At 45.5% G+C, this 18549-nt stretch overlaps 1 protein-coding gene across 1 annotated transcript in view; it reads right to left on the bottom strand.

Annotated features, from left to right (window-relative positions):
- Positions 1-18549, bottom strand: part of vps8 (VPS8 subunit of CORVET complex) — a 787508-nt gene that overhangs the window by 66561 nt on the left and 702398 nt on the right.

The raw sequence follows: 18549 nt of genomic DNA, 5'->3' as shown, positions 1-18549 counted from the left end.
TAATTCAAGTATCAGTCAATAGTTCATATGGAATGACAAGAAGTGAATTCTACCTACATTATGTGTTCTGAGAACTAAGGTTTGGATTTTGCAGCCCCACCCAACGTAAAGAGATTATCTGCTGTTCTGTCCAGCCTGGGACGATTTTTGCCACGGGAAGGACCACCCAAAGATCGTCCTAACTCACTAGCGCACAGAGAACTGGGTCTTCTGAGCAACCAGTTAATGAATGCTCAAATCATAGGGTGTTTATAATAAAAAACCCTCTGTTCCTGCGGTTGCTAGGAACAACGCACAAGAATTCTGTATTTATATTCCTAATTAAATTGTTATCTTCTTCTGCCTGGAGGTTTTCTGAAATAAGATAGTTAATTGAATGCTGGCCATTATCACAGTTTTTTTTATGCCATCTGCTTTAATTATTTTAATTATGCAGTCCTTCAATTTATAATAATAATAATCTTTATTGTCACAAGTAGGCTTACATTAACACTGCAATGAAGTTACTGTAAAAAGCCCAGAACAGTTCTTTTTAAGATATGAAATCCCTGATTTTCCCCATGCCCCGCCCCCAGAATTGCACAATATCTATAGTTGAAAATATTGACATATGGTTCCCTTATTCACAATCACATTAAACTTCATTCCCATGATGTCAAAGACCACCACATGAAAAGTGCCTATGTCTACCTCAGGTTACACTGAAATCTGAGCAATATGTCCAACTAGTTGTTTCACACTGCTACTATGCAGTAGTTACACAAGCGGTATTCTCCAGTAACAGGACGCTGCCATCAAACCAAAAAGATTTTTTTAAAATTCATTTATGGGATGTGGGCATCGCTGGTTAGGGCAGCATTTATGCCCATCCCTAGTTGCCCTTCAGAAGGTGGTGGTGAGTTGCCTTCTTGAACCCCATGCAGTCCTTGAGGCGTAGTTACAGCCACTGTGCTGTCAGGGAGGGAGTTCCAGGATGTTGCTCCAGCGACAGTGAAGGAACGGCAAATTATTTCCAAGTCAGGGTGTAGCCACCTGGGGTGGCCACGTCCCGATTACAAAATGGACACTTGCAGAGAATGAAGGGGAAAATGGACAATGCTGAGAAAGCAAGCAGGTGTAAGGTTTGTCTGTTGATTGGAGTTTGCAGCTCCAGACAAGACCAATACTGCAAAACCATTAGCATACTAATGAGCCATCTCCGGATACAAAAGAGAAACATTTAGGTAAACGATACCAAAGCAGACACCCCGGCGCCAGAGGAGACAAGAACCAAGTAGGCCAACGGCCACCTGGGGCCCGCCCAGCAATCAGGGCAGCCACCCCTTTATTGGAGGAAATCGATACCAATGATCAGGATATGGTCCAATTAATTGGGACCAAGTTCAAGGACCGCCCAAAAGCGCGCGAAGCCCCCTTTGGGTAGAAAAAGCCCCCAAGAGAGAATCGTTCTTCTTGACCTTGGCTCTCAGCGACGAGAGGCCTGCCTAGCAGCTGCACCAGAACAAATAAGTCCAAAGTCAACGTACGCTATGAGATAGACGCTCCTAGCTACTATTCTGCACCAGCTCGACCCCAGCAGCCTCAGCACCGGACAACGGCCATTGTTCTTCTGACTGAGTGGGCGCCCGAAGCTAAGTATAGGCTTTAGTAGTAGTGATAGTTTAGTTGGTAGAGTTTGTGCATGAGTATAATTGACTGTGTGTGTAAATAAATGAGCATTGATTTCGAACTTACTAACTGGTGTATTGAGTCTTTGATCAGTATTCGGTTTTGAACGTTGTGGCGGTATCGAAAGATACCTGGCGACTCTTGAGCAAATGTAATTAGAATTAAGGAAGGCGATCATATTAACCGCCATAAACAGAGCCAATTAAAGAGAGAACACAACGAGCAACAGGGTGATGAGTGACTTGGAGGGGAACCTCCAGGTGGTGGGGTTCCCAGTAATCTGCTGCTCTTGTCCTTCTAGATGGTAGTGGTTGTGGCTTTGGAAAGTGCTATCTAAGGAACCTCAGTGAGTTACTGCAGTGCATCTTATAGATCAGTGTTCTTCAAACTTTTTTTCCGGGGACCCATTTTTACCAACCGGCCAACCTTTGGGGCCCAACCCGGCCGACCTTCGCAACCCACGCCTGCCAACCTGCGCGACCCACCATTTTCTCTTACTTTGTTTGCTGCTGACAAAAATGGAGGAAATGGTTTTGGGTCCGTTTGGCTCTCGTACACGCTCTTTCAATGGAATCTATTGGATGAAGATGAAGCCTTCTGGTGTCGGAAAGTCTCCATCTATCCAAAGTTCTGCATTTTTTTCCTGTAAAACTTTATCAAATAAAACCCCCCCGAACTTGTAAAAAGAAATAAAAATAAAATGAATAAAATAAATGAGTAAAATTAATAAAACCCCCCAAAGTTTGACAATGCCTGTTGTAGATGGTACACACGGCTGCCACTATTGGTCGGTGGTGGGGGGATTGAATGTTTGTGGAAGGGGGAGCAATCACATGGGCTGCTTTGTCCTGGACGATGTTGAGCTTTTGAGTCTTGTTGGAGCTGCACTCATCCAGGCAAGTAGAGAGTATTCCATTGTACTCCTGACTTGTACTTGTGCCTTGTAGATGGTGGACAGGCTTGAGAGGGGGGGGGGCACAGTATTAATATGGCTAATCCAGTTCAGTTTCTGATCAATGCTAACCCACAGGATGTTGATTTCTGCCTCCCACAAAACTAAATAATGTGGAACAGGATTTTCCACACAACCTGCCACATGTTTCGCAATGGCAGCAGACCGCCATTGATCGGTAGCAGGATCTTCTGTTCCTGCTGTTGTCAATATGGTTTCCCGTTGAATGCACCCCTTGCTGCTGGAAACCCACGACAGGGGTACGCTTTTGGCTGGACTGGAAGGTTCTGCTGGCGTGAACAGCCTGAAGGTTCGGAATATGAATTTCAGTGCCAGTATGATGCCAGCCAGGTAATTAGGCATTTCCGTCCCAATGATTAGTTAATCAATAGCATGTCCCTTTGGTTGCTTGCTACAGTCAGAGTATTGACTGTATTCAACCAGTCTATGCTTGCAAAATCCAACAGTGTCCAACAGTAGATGTGATTCCACAATTAGACAGCACTAACTGAATGTTTAGACATAGACATAGACATAGACGTAGAACATACAGTGCAGAAGGAGGCTATTCGGCCCATCGCGTCTGCACCGACCCACTTTAAGCCCTCACTTCCACCCTATCCCCGTAACCTCTTTGGACACTAAGGGCACTTTTAGCATTTTCAATCCAACTAACCTGCACGTCTTTGGATTGTGGGAGTATACCAGAGCACCCGGAGGAAATCCACGCAGACACGGGGAGAACGTACAGACTCCGCACAGACAGTGACCCAGCGGGAAATCGAACCTGGGACCCTGACGCTGTGAAGCCACAGTGCTAATACTGTGCTACCGTGCTGCCCGGGCAGGCTTAAATGTGGACAAATCTCCAGATCCGGATAGCTTCTGTTTCAGGCTACTGTGGGAGGCGAGGGAGGAGATTGCAAGGACTCTGACCCAAATTTTTTATTCATCTCAGGCCATGGGGAAGGTGCCAGAGGACTGGAGAACAGCTAATGTGGTTCCATTATTTAAGACGTGTTCTCGAGATAAGCCAGGAAACTGTAAAGCAGTGAGTCTCATGTCAGTGTTAGGAAAGATGTGGAGATGCCGGCGTTGGACTGGGGTGAGCACAGTAAGAAGTCTTACAACACCAGGTTGTACTTTAGGGGCAGCAGGGTAGCATGGTGGTTAGCATAAATGCTTCACAGCTCCAGGGTCCCAGGTTCGATTCCCGGCTGGGTCACTGTCTGTGTGGAGTCTGCACGTCCTCCCCCTGTGTGCGTGGGTTTCCTCCGGGTGCTCCGGTTTCCTACCACAGTCCAAAGGTGTGCGGGTTAGGTGGATTGGCCATGCTAAATTGCCCGTAGTGTCCTAATAAAAGTAAGGTTAAGGGGGGGTTGTTGGGTTACGGGTATAGGGTGGATTCGTGGGTTTGAGTAGGGTGATCATGGCTCGGCACAACATTGAGGGCCGAAGGGCCTGTTCTGTGCTGTACTGTTCTATATCTATATCTAGGTTACAGTTCAACAGGTTTGATTCAAACACGAGCTTTCGGAGCGCAGCTCCTTTCACCCGAGGAAGGAGCTGCACTCCGAAAGCTCATGTTTGAATCAAACCTGTTGGACTTTCACCTGGTGTTGTAAGACTTCTTACAGTGTTAGGAAAAGTATTGGAGAAAATTCTGAAGGGGAGAATCTATCTCCACTTGGAGAGGCAAGGCTTGATCAGGGATAGTCAGTATGGCCTTGTCAGAGGGAGGTCATGCCCAACAAATTTGATTGGTGGCGACCAGGTGCATAGATGAGGATAGTGCAGTTGATGTAGTTTACATGGATTTCAGCAAAGCCTTTGACAAAGTCCCACATGGGAGATTTATAAAGAAGGCAAATGCATATAGATTACAGGGCAACTTGATAAGGTGGATTCAAAATTGGCTTAATAGTAGGAGACAGAGGGTGACGACAGATGGCTGCATTGGTGTCTGGAAACCAGTGACGTACCGCAGGGATCAATGCTGGGTCCCCTATTGTTTGTCATTTATATAAATGACACAGATGATTAATTGGGAGGTAGGTTCAGTAAATTTGTGGATGACACAAAGATTGGGCAAATTGTTAACAGTGAGGTCGAGGGTCTTGGATTACAGGAGTCATTGATTTACACTGCAGAAGGATGCTATTCGGCCGATTGAGTTTGCACCTGTCCTTGAAAAGAACACCCTACTTAAGTCCACGTCTCCAACGTATCCCAATAACCCCACCTAACCTTTTGGACACCAAGGGCAATTTAGCATGGCCAATCAACCTAACCTGCATGTCTTTGGACTCAGTTAATAATAATAATCTTTATCAGTGTCACAAGTAGGCTTCATTAACACTACAATGAAGTTGCTCTGAAAATCACCTAGTCGCCACATCCCAGCGCTTGTTCGGGTAGTGAGGGAGAATTCAGAATGTCCAATTCGCCTAACCTGCACTTCTTTGGACTGTGGGAGGAAACCGGAGCAGCCGGAGGAAACCCACGCAGACACAGGGGGAACGCGCAGACTCCGCACAGACAACGACCCAAGTCGGGAATCGAACCTGGGACTTCGGCACCGTGAGGCAACAGTGCCAACTATCGCGCCACCATGATCTGAATGTATTAGGAATGACACTAACAACCAATTTATGATCACCAGTTAGGCTTACAATGTGGTTTGTTTATGCTTCCTAGAAGCTACATATATTCATCGGCAGGGCCCTGTCCTCTGTAAACATACAGAATGAGCAGAATTCGTCTACTTCTCCTCTGGCATGCTCGATGGCAGGTTGGGGGGGGGGGGGGGGGGGGGGGGGAGAGAGAATATGGCGGGAGGCCCAGAAATTGGTATCACGCCAGTGTGGATTTACAATGGGATCTTCCACTGATGCCTAGCATGACGGATCATAAAACCCAGCAGAGACCAGCGTGAACCTCATTTCCATCCCGTTAATGGGATGCAGATGAAGGCCCGACCCCTCCCCATGCCAGATTCTCCAGCAGAAAATAACACTGGTGTGGAACAACGTGCTGTGCTTGTGTCCGGAATCATCTGAACAACGTCTAATGCTGCCTCCAGGTTGTTCCTGGAGATCCACCTTCATTTCTCAGTGGTCCACCTTCTTTCTTCAATAGTGGGTCGGTGCCTTTACCATATAGCACCCGGAAATGATGGGAACTATACACCATCCAGGCCTGATCCACTGTTGAACACAGAGTAAAACACTTGGGTGCACAAGTATCAAGGTAAAATTTGTTGTATTTTCTTACCAGCTTCCGCAGCGGGAAACACGACATGTTGCCACAACCTTCGCAGGACTGAGTCTCAAAGTGGGAAATTTCCACTCAATATGTCCAGGCTTTCCACCTTTTTCAGTTGAGCAAAAGCATGTGGACAACCGTTCCCTAGTGTAGTCTTCATGGCAACATCTCAGTCAGAGTCCACTTGCCAAACAATCAGTATCCTTTACTTAAAAAGTATGAACGGTTGATCCCTTTGAAATTTGGCATTCCTGTTTGTCCCGATGAGTGCTGGATGAAAAGGTTCAACATTATGGGTGCGATCTACTGGCCAAGTTACACCCGAGGCAGAGAAACGTAGCACAGCCGGTCCCTCATCCGGGATCTACCTGCTCGCCACGCCTCACAAGATCTAATGCAATCTCGCAAGTCATCAGGAACCGAATCCCACTCATTGTGGGCGGGATCAGTATTTGAAAATCTGCATATTAGAGAGAGACCGGACGTTTAATTCCAATATGCACTCACCTGATCTACCGATGCCCTGGGATCTAATTCCTTTGCCTCGGAGACCTCAGGTGAGCTGCATTCACTGCTGGTCTCCACAATCAGGGACCATATGGAATGGCACTTGGGGGAGGGGGGGGGAGGGCGGATTCTCTCCAGGATCGGAGGCCCCCAGGTGGTTGCCCTCTGCCCAGGGTGCACCCTGGCACTGCTGATGCCACATCCTGCACTAGATGGTGGAGCTCCTCAATGCAGGAAACGTGACTAAGTATGCCTCAGCGGGACGTTCCCAACTGTGGCCCTGGATTGCAACAAAGTCCCAATAGGTAGTGTGGTGTTTCTCAGTGCTGCTGGCCAAATGCACTCATCACGGGACTCTGTAGCACTTTGGTTAGATCATACTCTATGTCTTTTTCCTCAGCAGTAAACTAAGATTAATTAATTCAGCATCAACCAGGATTAAACTTTGGGCAGATCTAACATATTGACCACCTGCATACCTTAATGAGCAGGAAGTGAAATTTTAGCTCAATTGATAGTGAGGATGTACTGAGCCAGGCAGTTGTGGTTTCCAGCAATGGAAAACAAGATCCAAGTTACTTCAATGCAGTATTAAGAGTGTGCTGAACTCAAAAAGCCTCTCTTTGGAAGGGTCGATGAAAATATCTGATTGGACTGTTCGGGATTCTCAGGTGCTTCCTGAAAATTCTACAGCTTTACCTCAAGAAAAACAGGACATGTCTCTGATGCACGGGCCAATATTCTTCATTCAACCAACAGCAGCGAGTACATTTTCTCTTTGCCGCTATCTATGGGATCTTGATGAATGTAAATGGCTGATTGCATTCCATCATAAAAACAGCTACTTTACTTCAGGGGTAATTCATTATTTATGAACTGCTTGTAATGTGACAATAAAGACTAGAAAATGTAAAATTTGGTTTTCCTTTCTAACTTTTAAATTGGCCAAGATTGCCAAGGCTATACAAATGGATGACATAACATAAGAACGAATCCAATGCATTCGCTAACTAGCACCATTACTGAAAGGAGTACTGTGTATACAAATATCTACCCAACAGCTGTTGGAACAGCCAAACAATCCTTCATTGTTTTCTCTGTTTTTCACTAGTTTACTATTAATGATGGAGAGGATCAATTGCTTTCTCACAATGACCTTCTGAGCAGATCTATATCGCCAAATACTAGCTCTGCTGCAACAATCTTTCATTGTTTGAGAAAAAATAATAAATCCGTTATTTGCGAGGAAAGAAAGCACTTTCTGTCAGAAGACTGTATTCTGAATTATCACGAAGTCTGTGACTCACTGGTGGGTAATATACATTTCCTTAACACCCAGCTTGTGGCACGGGGCCCAAAATGAAGCTGGAAAAGATTTGGTTGTACAATTTATCACTGGGTATCTAGACCACAAGGTGTAGGAGCAGAAGTAGGTGATTCGGTTCATTGAGTCTGCTCTGCCATTCAGTGAGATCAAGGCTGATCTGAAATAATCCTCAACTCCACTTTTCCGCCTTATCCCCATAACCCTTGATTCTCTTACTGATTAACAAAATCTATCTCAGCCTTGATTGACTCAGCCTCTACAGCTCTTTGTGGTGAAGAGTTCCACAGATTCACTACCCTCTGAGAGAAGACATTTCTCAACTCGGTCTGAAATGGGTGACCCCCTTACTCTGAGTTTATACCATCTGGTCTTAGACTCTCCCACAAGGGGAAAAAACTCTCAACATCGGCCCGGTCAAGCCCTCTGGGAATTCTATGCATTTTATACCTCTCATTGTTCTAAACTCCAATGGTAGCTGCTCGCCATTTTTCACACTTCTAGCCTCCATAGAATCAAAGTTTTCAGCACCTGAAAAATCATAGTCTTCCACTCTTGTGCTGGCATTAATTTCTGTTGCAGCTGTCTACTCTAACATAATGTTTCCCTTTGATAGTTTTCTAATTATCTCTGAAGTGTTGGAGTCACTTATCCTCCTGGGTCACATAACCTATTGTCAAATCTTTTTTTAAAGTTTTTCCAATGAGGAGACAATTTTGCGCGGCCAATTCACCTACCCTGCACATCATTAGGTTGTGGGCATGAGACCCACGCAGACACAGGACAATGTGCAAACTCCATGTGGTGAATGTAACATGGTAATTCACACTGTATCTTTGTAAGCGCAGTAGTGTTATCCGACCACTAGGGGGAGTAGCTCTGGGAATGCTCAGGAGCTTGTACAGGGCTCCACCCTTGGCTCCGCCCACGACTCCTCCCCCTTGTGCTGCTGTATGAATACCCTTGTCCAGAGTCAGCCTGCAGTTCACTGAGAGTTCATCAACGGGTAACAGGCTGGCTCTGTAGTAAGTAGATTAAAGCCTATATTCATATCGGAAACACGTGTCTGGTGAATTGATGATTCCATCAATTTAATCTACTTAAGAACAGTCAAGATCGATCATGGAATCAGCCCTCAAGCCTGGAGGCCTGGAACTCGACCCACAGGATGCAGAGGCTAAAGAAATCTTCTCCCACTGGCTGCTGTGCTTTAAGGCCTACCTGGCAGAAGTGAGCTCAGCCGAAACGACAGAGGAACAGAAGTTAAGTCTACTGCACGCGAGGGTGAGCCACAGAATCTCTACGCAACTAAACTCGGCCGGTTCATATACTGCAGCGCTAGCGGTACTCGATAAGATATATGTAAGGCCCATTAACGAAGTTTACGCATGCCATGTGTTCATGACTCGCTGCCAGCGGCCTACAGAATCACTCGCCGAATTTTTAAGGGAACTCAATAATTTGTCAAATGACTGTAATTATCAAGCGGTTACCGCGGCTGAACACAGAGAACTTGCTGTACGCGATGTTTTTGTAGCGGGCCTCAGGTCTAATTATGTGCGCCAACGACTGCTGGAAAAGGGGGCACAAGACTTAGAAACAACTGTGGAAGCTGCGACCACGATGGAGGTCTCCTTCCGCAGCCTTAACTCGTTCCCCGCGGACCCCGCGACCCAATCATGGGCCCCCGACCAGCGACTCCCCCAGGCCTGTGCTACGCGGCCATCCAGCCACCATGCTGCCCCAGCCAGCCACTATGCTGCTCCAGCCAGCCACTATACTGCTCCAGCCTGCCATTTCTGCGTCCAGAATCAGCACCCGCGGCAGCACTGCCCGGCCCGCAATGCGACCTGCAGAAGCTGCGGGCGGAAAGGCCACTACGCAAGAGTGTGCCTCGCTAAAAGGGCCCCAGCTTCCAACTCCCCAGCGGCACAAAGTAATCGCTCCCCACACCCGCAGGCCCGCGGGGCCCGAAACGCTGTGGCCTATGCCCCGACTCCGCCCCCTCCCACCACGTGCGATCCATGGGGGCCCCCACCTTGGCAAACCTCCACTGCGCGGCCGGCCACGTGCGACTCATGGGGGCCGCCACCTTGGACGCCATCTTCCTCGCCGCCCGCCACGTGCGATCCACGGGCCCGACCTGCAAATCAACGGGTACGAAACGCCATGCCTCTTCGACTCCGGGAGCACTGAGAGCTTCATACATCCAGACCTGGTAAGACGCTGTTTGCTCCCCGTTTTCCCCGTGCGGCAAACTATCTCGCTCGCTTCAGGCTCCCATTCGGTCCAGATCCAGGGACGCATCGCCGCAACACTTACAATCCGAGGCGCTAGCTACTCAAACTCTACGTTTTGCCCGACCTCTGCGCGCCACTCTTATTAGGCCTAGACTTTCAATGTAACCTTAAGAGTCTCACCCTCAGCTTCGGCAGGCCCCTGCCCCCACTCACTATCTGCAGCCTCGCTACGCTGCGAATCCCTCCCCCCACATCTCTCTTCGCCAATCTCACAAAGGACTGTAAACCCGTAGCCACTCGTAGCAGGCGGTATAGCCTGCAGGATAGGGTATTTATCAGAACAGAGGTCCGAAGGCTTCTCAGTGAGGGGATTATAGAGGCCAGCAAAAGTCCCTGGAGAGCTCAGGTGGTGGTCGTTAAGACCGGGGAAAAATTCCACATGGTTGTCGACTATAGTCAGACCATAAATAGATTTACGCTCCTCGATGCGTATCCCCTCCCCAGGATTGCAGACATGGTAAACCAGATTGCTTGAAGGTCCCGAATGTTTCCGACTCAACTACTTCCACAGGCAGTGCATTCCATGCCCCCACTACTCTCTGGGTAAAGAACCTACCCCTGACCTCCCTCTTATATCTTTAACCATTCACCATAAATTTATGTCCCCTTGTCATGGTTTTTTCCACCCAGGGAAAAAGTCTCTGACTGTCTATCTATTCCTCTGATCATCTTATAAACCTCTATCAAGTCGCCCCTCATCCTTCTCCGTTCTAATTTGAAAAGGCCGAGCACCCTCAACCTTTCCTCGTAAGACCTACTCTCCATTCCAGGAAACATCCTGGTAAATCTCCTTTGCACCTTTTCCAAAGCTTCCACATCCTTCCTAAAATGAGGCAACCAGAGCTGCACACAGTAAAACTTTAAAACATTAAAAACTTTAAATCTTGAAAACTATAAGATCACCAGCAACAAGATGCTTCCCTGGCAGGTGCATTGCCAACGATTTCACAAGCTGTGCATCCAGTGGGCTTAGTTCTCCATTAGACTCAAAGCATCAGCTCAGCTGGTTGTACAATCTATCGCATTTGAATCAAAAGGTTGTGGGTTAAAGTCTTGTTCACACTACTTTGTCTGAAAGTCCAGAATGACACTGAGAATACTCTGACATTAGAAATAAAATCCTTCAGGTGTTGGCCTGTTCTGTAGTTTTTTTTTTAGAAATTTAGAGCAGCCAATTATTTTTCTTTTTCCAATTTAGCATAGCAAATCCACCTAATTTGCACATCTTTGGGTTCTGGGGGTGAAATCCACGCAGACATAGAGAGAACGTACAAACTCCACACGGACAGTGACCCAGGGCCGGGATTCGAACCCAGGTCCTCAGCACTGCAGTCCCAGTGCTAACCACTGCACCAATGCCGCCCTGGCCTGTTCCGTAGTGAAGATGGATATAAAATATCCACAGCGCGATTTAGAAAGCAATATGTATTCCAGCATCCTAACAACAACATTCCCTCAACCAACATCAAAGAAAACAAGACCAACTGGTCATTTGACATTTGCTATTTAAGGGACTGGCTGTTTGTAAATTGACTGTGTGTGTCTTCACCTAACCACAGTGGCTGTCCTCAAACAAGACATTAATAATGTGAATTCCGAAGGGACACAATTAAGTGATAAATAAATGTCAGCTCATTCTCAAAACATTATAGCAAACAACTTACATATGCTTCACTAATGTACATGGATACTATTCTGGTACTCAAACAACAACCTTTACCTGAGCATAGTATCACACGCTGAGATCATTTCAACTTTTCATCTCTCCCCACAATGGTTTTCCTTACTTTAAACTATCCAATTTGCCTCACACAATGTGAAAATAACTTAAAGCATCCAAACAATTCATTTCAAATTGAATCTAATGCATCAAGACTTGTTCCCGTGTTCCATAGATACAGATGCACGTACATGCAAAATGAATACAAGGATTAGTGAAGGCAGAATGAATGATCCCAAGCTGACTCTCCAAGCCTTTAATAGTCAATACATGATGCACAATAAAGTGACAATTCTTGTCATCTTGTTAAAAAGCAGTAATTGGGTTTCTAGGATGCATATTGTCTGTTTGACTTTTTATTAGTTGCAGCCTCCAATAACAAGTTACAAACTGCTGTGTTATGACACTGTGGTAATAGCATAAACTTCATTAAATATCTTATTACTCTTTTAGAACATGGAGGAGAAACCTTTTAAATAAATACTTCTATTTTCAGGGGTTAGAATTCCATGAAATTGGATGTCAAATACTTGTTCCATTTTCTCTTGTCTGTATATTGTAAGTAAAGGGAGAAAACAAATGAAAAATGGACACATTATGAAAAGAGTTACAAGACTACAATCCAACTGAGATGTGGTCATTGTCTTGGGACCCATACACTAAATCATGGTGCTCAGAATGTGCTCGCATGCTGAGTCACCATCATGCCTCAGGTACAATGAAGAAGATTTGAGAACTTGTTTCCTCATGGGACAGAGGAGGGACTATGGGCAAGGTGTGGGGGAGATGGTAGAAGGTACATTCCTCCTCTAGTAAATAATTTTGAGTGGTATTGCTTGGAGGGCCAGTGAAGGAATTTGGTCTTTACCCAGTCGCTTGCTTGGTTGGCTGTGCTGCACCTGGCAGGGTGTTTTGGAGCTGTATTCATCCAGGTAAGTTGTGATGAATGTAGAAATTGTTATGCATTAAGCTGAATTTGGAGAAAAGTGAGTATTTTGTGGTTTCCTCCACAGGGGTGGGGTTGGGGTTGGGGTGGGAGTGGGGGGTGGGGACTTCCATTCCGTCTGGCAATGTCTCACTATCGGTATCTGGGGTTGCAGGTGGTCATCTCTGCGATTTACAGGAAGATTTTGGAGGAGGATGAGGTGATTATGGAGGGGATTAAGGCTAAGGGGAGGAAGAGCTGGGGCCGTGCTGGGGAGGGATTGTGGTGTGAGGTGGTGTGGAGGATGAATGCCCCAACTTCATGTGCAAGGCTGGGGCTGATGCAGCACAAGGTGATGTACAGGGCGCACCTGAAAAAGACAAGGATGAGCCGGCTGTTTGAAGGGGTGGAGGATGTCTGTGGGCTATGTGGGAGAGGCCCTGCGAACCATGTACATATATTTCCGTCCTGCCTGAAGCTGGAAAGGTTTTGGAGGGTGGTTTCCAGCACCATTTCGGGGGTTCTGCATCTGGATGTGGAGCCCAGTCCCCGAGAAGCCAAATTAGGGTTGTTGGACTGACCGGAGTTGCAGAAAGGTGCGGGGGCAGATGTCTTAGCTTTCATCTTGCTGATTGCTCGCAGGCGGGTCTTGCAGGGGTGGAAGTCAGCTTCTCCACCTTGTGCCTCAGTATGGCGGAGGTACCTGCTGGAGGTTTGGCCCTGGAGCAGGTGGAATTTTCTCTAGGGGGGGGGGGGCGGGTGCGAGTAATGGGTTCTACAAAAGCTGGAGTTTGTTTATTTTGGAGAGTTGGTTTCCACTGACTGTTGAGGGAGAGGTTGGGGGATGGAGGAAGGGGAAGGTATGGGTGTGTGTGTGTGTGTGTGGGGGGGGGGGGGGGTGGTTAATGGGTAGGGAGGGTTTTTAACTGTTGTAAAATACAAACATGTTGAAAATTTGGAATACAAATACTTTAAAAAAATTGTTGTGTGCCATATTTTATATTCTGTCACAGTAATGTTATTAAAAACCCTGGCTTAAAATACATAGAGGCAATATGTCTGATAAAGCTGTAATTAAAGTGTCGTAAAAGGTTAGGTAATGATTGATTCCAACCACTTACGTGGTTACAGATAAAGGACTAATGGAACATTGTTTATATTTTGGACGGTTCGCTGCATCATGGGCCAGGGTTTAGAGAACCCCAGAGGGTATCATGGAGTTCACCTGACCAGAACTTTTAATAGATTGTGGTTATGGGGAGCACACGGGTCTACTTTATAGGTGGGATGCAATAGAAATCTGCAGTACTTTTAAATTAAAACAATGTTTACTTATGAAACCAATTAACACTTTATAAACCCACAGTAAACATCTTAACAACTATCAACACCACTAAATCCCCCAAAGAATACTTTTAATCTTTTAAGTAACTTTTAATTTTTCCTTGCAACCTCCATAAGACAAAAAAAAACTTTTTTACAGAAAGACATCAGGTTTAACTTCTGTACAGAAACAGGTACTATTTTTAAATAACCAAAGGGTCTGGAGACAGTCTTTGGATTGCAGAGAGAGGGACTAATATACCTTATAAAAGCAAATTATTGCGGACGCTGGAATCCGAAACGAAAGAGAAAATGTTTGAAAATCTCAGCAGGTCTCTCAGCATCTGTAGGGAGAGAAACGAGCTAACGTTTCAAGTCCGATTACTCTTTGTCAAAGCTAACAGACAGAGAAAGTGGGAAATATTCAGATGATCAGCTCTACCCCACGTCAACCCATTTGTTTTCATCCCATTTCATTTTAATTGTCTTTTACCATTTCTTTCTTTCTTAATATATTTTTAACCCCCCCCAATCTTATCCATCTTTCCTAACCTTTCTCCTCTTTTCTTACCCCTTCCCCTCCCCCCACATCTACAGTTCATCCTCTGATGTTAGTTTCTCTGCTGTTTGGCCTTTCACATCTTTTGTTCTCTCTAGGGACTGCCGTTAGCACTCTTTCCCCTTGGTTTCTGTGGCCATTAGCACCTGATTTCCCTGGGTTTCTGTGGTTATGACACATTTTTCATTCTCACTCCACAGTATAAATATTTCCCACTTTCTCTGTCTGTTAGGTTTGACAAAGAGTCATTGGACTCGAAACATTAGCTATTTCCTCTCCCTACAGATGTTGCCAGACCTGCTGCGATTTTCCAGCATTTTCTCTTTCGACTAATACACCATCTTGCTGTGACGACAACTCCAAGTCTAAAACGAAACTAAACACACCCTGTAGCAGACAGCCCAAAGCGAAAGTAAAAGCAGACAGACAGCCCAGCTCCACTCACACTCTGACATTACTGATAAACACCCATTTCGTAAATGTACATCCACTACAGCTATTTTATAAACACCCATTTTTTAAAGGTACTCTCACATGACACCTGAAGTGTAGATAATTGATGTACTTAGTCCTAGCTAAGCAGGTCATGGAACTTAGTGGGACACAGATTGCGTAATTAATGGGAGGAGCCAGAGCTGTCTGTAGTTTTGCCATTTGAGGTGGTCATAATCTGTGAGGATAAATCTCAGTTGATTAAAGACAATTACTTAAATTCTGGGACGGAACAATACCTCTGCTAATTATTATTTAAAAACATGCCAAATAACATGTTCCCATTTAGTCAGGGAAGGAGAAGCCAGGGTGATCTTGTCTCATGCAGGGACCTACACACCAAGGCTGGGACAGTGAGGTGGTGGTATTCTGCTTTCCTCCCATCATCTCACGAATACTTGGAGAATGTAGTGGAGAGAATCTAGTCCTGAAGCTCTTAAACGTCCCACTCACCTTACACAACTCACAAAGACAACAGAGGAAAGATTCAGGGATACATATCCAACCATGTGATGTAACTTAGCTCTGACTGACTCATCACTCATACTCTGAAACAGTCCATGAATTCTATCACTTTCCTGATGATTGGGATTAGGCTAAAAGGACAATTTTGTTACTAATTCACGGGATCTGGGCACCGTGGGAAAGGTAATAATTTACTGTTCATCCCTTAATACTCCCTCCCTAATGACAACAATACCACACCAGCTACAATGGTTCAAGAAGGTGGCTCACTGCATGCTTCTCAGGGGCAATTAGATTTGTTGTGACTGGTGGATGGATCCACGAACTAGGAGTGGGTCAAGAAGAAGGGAGCTGTTGGAGCAAGAGAGTCTTCGAGGTGTGCCACAGGTTAAGATGGCAGAGGGAAAAGGGCCTGCTCTGCCTGCTCAGTGGTCAACGGAGCGGCTGTTGGACTTTTTAAATGATTAATTCATAATAATAATCTTTATTAGTGTCGCAAGTAGGCTTTCATTAACACAGCAATTAAGTTACTGTAAAAATCCTCAAGTCACCACACTACAGTGCCTGTTTGGGTACACTGAGGGAGAATTCTGAATGTCCAAATTACCTAAGAGCATGTCTTTTGGGACTTGTGGGAGGAAACTGGGGCACCCGGAGGAAACCCACGCAGACACAGGGAGAACATGCAAACTCCTCACAGACAGCGATCCAAGCCGGGAATTGAACCTGGATCCCTGGTGCTGTGAAGCAACAGTGCTTACAGCAAGACAAGTTGCATGTTTGACTGTTAGGAAATAGCATGCGTGTAATACATCCCTACAAATGGGTTGCCTGCTTGGGTCAGACATTTGCTTCTTCTGTCACTGATGCCACACACTCAGCCCCTGGAAATTATGTCATGCTCGCAAAAGATGATGGTGTCACAAAAGGACAGAGATCTCATCCATTATCTGTGACATCACCACTCAAGTTTTGTGTTGTTTGTGCAATGGGTGGTCAGCAGTGAGAAAATTCAAGGGCAAAATTTTGCATGAGGAATTTCACCCACATCCTGATGTCAATAATTCACGTTATTTAGACTATTAGTGAGCACTTGTGCTCCACTTTGCCAAAATTAGATATGTCCCCTATCTGATATAGATTAGGATCTAAGTGAATTTAAAGAATGAAATACCAATTCCCCACTGATTATCTCACACCTTCAGCAGCACATTTACTGATTAAGTGTATTAATGAAGACTGTGGGTCTGCATTAATAAGTCATTATACTTTCCTTTAATCTTCAGCTCAAGTGTGTGATGTTCTTACAGTCCTCTGAGATGCATCTCCATTTTCCTGTTGCTCCTTACTCAGTGACAGTGAATCAGCCCCAACCTCTGGAAGCCTAGCCCTAAAATGTTTAATCAAACCACTTTCCTCCCTATCTTCAAAATTTACGTTCGGACTGTGCAGCTGGTGGAATTTCTCAATTTCTGAGGCGCTCAGTCCATTCTGTCCTGCAGAAAGCACTTTCTTTGTAAAAAGGTTCATAGGTATTTGTTCGGAACAACCAGATCTTCACAAACCTATATTTCCTTTTAAAATATAGAAAACATTGCATTATCTGGGACACTTGGCCACCAGAGGCCGGATTTATGGTGCGTGCTCACCTTCATTTCTGGCGCTTGCCCGTAACCTCACACCCCTCTCTCCCACCCTCGCCCCACAGAATGCAAAGTTGCAAAAATACACAATTGATCGCTTGCTTTTTAACGAGGTAAAAACACACCTGCATGAGTAATTGCTGAATTGAAATCCAGTTTACGCTTGTCAGAATGATGGTAAAGATAGTCAATATGGTGATGCGAGTTTTTGAGGTGAGCAACATGGAACTTGCTGATGAACAACGAGTTTGAAAAAATCAGTCTACGACCAAACTGCAGCACAGGTCAGTGACGGACAGAAGAGCCAGTCCAGTGCAGGAGCAAATACTCCAAATAACAGCATGCATATGCTGCCATTCAGTGCATTTCACAAAGTCCTCACTCAATTTTAAAGAATAAAGTCAAACTTCCTTAATTCCTCTCACCAAAATCTAAGAAGCGTAGTGTCACCAGGGGCGGGGTGCTGATCAATCTTTATCATAAAATTCTCAAGTTTCTATATAGAGTTTCCCTCTACCAAGATGACCACAAGAGATCACATGGCAGAAGTCACATGACAGACTGATGGAAAACTCCTATCAGGAATCAGTAGGAGGAGGATCAGCTGTGTAGCCTTGCGAGATGTTTTACAACTTGGTGAATGCAATGAAGCTGCCTTGGAAAGCGAAGAATTTGCTATGTGCATCCTGTGTGTTTGTTGCTGACCTCGAACTGTATGAAAACCCTGATTTAGACAGAGATTTAGCCTGTATGAGAACTCATACTGACAATCACATTTCCCTTGGTGTTCAAAGATGGTAAGAAGTCTCGCAACACCAGGTTGAAGTCCAACAGGTTTATATGAAATCACAAGTTTCCGGAGCCCTGCTCCTTCATCAGGTGAAGTGGAGGCAGGTTCACAAACACAGCATATATAGGAGACACAATTGCACGATAATTACAGATTGGAATATGAAGAATGGTTGGAATGTGAGTCTTTACAGGTAAACAGGTCTTTACAGGTACAAACAGTGGAGTGAGGGATAATCACAGGTGTGAATTGTCTCAAGCCAGGACAGTTATTAGGATTCTGCAAACCCAGGGAGTATGGCGGGGGTTACATGGAATGTGACATGATCTTGAGATCCCAGTTGAAGTCGTCCTCATGTGTATGGAACTTGGCGACCAGTTTCTGCTTGGCGATTCTGCATTGTTGTGTGTCTTGAAGGATGCTTTGGAGAATGTTTACCCGAAGAGCGAAGACCGAATGTCCTTGACTGCCGAAGTGTTCCCCGACTGGAAGGGAACACTCCTAAAGGGCGACTGTTGTGCAGTGTCCGTTCACCCATTGTCGTAGCGTCTGCATGGTCTTGCCGATGAACCACGCTTCGCGACATCCTTTTGTGCAGTGTATCAGGTAGACAACGT

This window comes from Scyliorhinus canicula, chromosome 2 (assembly GCF_902713615.1).
Source record: "Scyliorhinus canicula chromosome 2, sScyCan1.1, whole genome shotgun sequence".
In the NCBI taxonomy this organism is placed as follows: domain Eukaryota; kingdom Metazoa; phylum Chordata; class Chondrichthyes; order Carcharhiniformes; family Scyliorhinidae; genus Scyliorhinus; species Scyliorhinus canicula.
This window is presented reverse-complemented; position numbering and strand designations above follow the sequence as displayed.